We start from the raw sequence: 1,268 nt of genomic DNA on the forward strand, positions 1-1,268 counted from the left end.
TAAACCAATTTATTTTTACTCTTAAGGTCATTTGAGGATCTGTTCCTCAGGGGTCACATGGGCTTGGGAGGAGCCCCTAGCTCCCTTCTTTTACCAGTTCCATCTATGTGAAGATAAGTCAAAGGTCCTGCTTGACCACGGTTGGCTTCACTTGGAAGCATGGAGGAAATGATTCCTCTGTGTTGACCCTCCTTTTTATAGACTGGACACTGGTTCAAGTCCATCTGGTGGGGTCTCCTCAGATTTCTTGATCAAGTGGACAGGTGACCCACCACCATTATAGGACATATTGAGAGATGCTTATAGTACCTTGGATCTAGTTGACTTAGGAGGGCAAGGAGCAAAAAGTTTCCTTTATGTCCCTCTGACTAAATTATTATAGACCTCAAAGTATGTCTGTTAAACACACGAGATTAGTTCCACCAGTCTGTATTTTTAATTACTTTGTGTTATGTAGATAAATCTTGGGCCAAGACCAGTTGTTTCGGATAAATCTTAGCTAGACACATATTTCTTGATCTGCTATGTATAATTTCTCAATAGATTGTAGGAGTAATATGGTTCCGTCTGGTTTTCAAATCTAGCTAGGCATTGTTTATTTGTCTCATTGTCTCACTTCCATCATGGTTTTCCCACTTAAGGAGACCCCATCCCCCCACTTCTCCCTTACTAATACCCTTCTCCTATGGTCCTACCTCTCTTCATACTTTGTGTTATGTAGATAAATCTTGGGCCAAGACCAGTTGTTTCGGATAAATCTTAGCTAGACACATATTTCTTGATCTGCTATGTATAATTTCTCAATAGATTGTAGGAGTAATATGGTTCTGTCTGGTTTTCAAATCTAGCTAGGCATTGTTTATTTGTCTCATTGCCTCACTTCCAAAATGGTTTTCCCACTTAAGGAGACCCCATCCCCCCACTTCTCCCTTACTAAAACCCTTCTCCTATGGTCCTACCTCTCTTCAGCTCCTTCTTTCCGTTTATCCCCTACGTTCTTTGTATACCCTCCCATCCCCTCTCCCTTAAAGTAACCCAATCTTTATCCATATCTCCCTTATTAAGGCCTGTTTCCTACTGTTCTTCTCTTTAAGGTTATTTCTTTTCCTTTACCTCCCTGTTTCCTTTCCATTATCCTGATTCCTGTAGTTATGTCTGGATATATGCTCACTAATCAGGCTTTGGTTCTAGAATCCACATATGAGGGAGAACATATGTTGATTTTTTTTTCTGAGTCTGTGTAACCTCACTTAGTATAACATTTTCTA

This window comes from Nannospalax galili, unplaced genomic scaffold (assembly GCF_000622305.1).
Source record: "Nannospalax galili isolate Female #2095 unplaced genomic scaffold, S.galili_v1.0 scaffold396, whole genome shotgun sequence".
Classification (NCBI taxonomy): Eukaryota; Metazoa; Chordata; class Mammalia; order Rodentia; family Spalacidae; genus Nannospalax; species Nannospalax galili.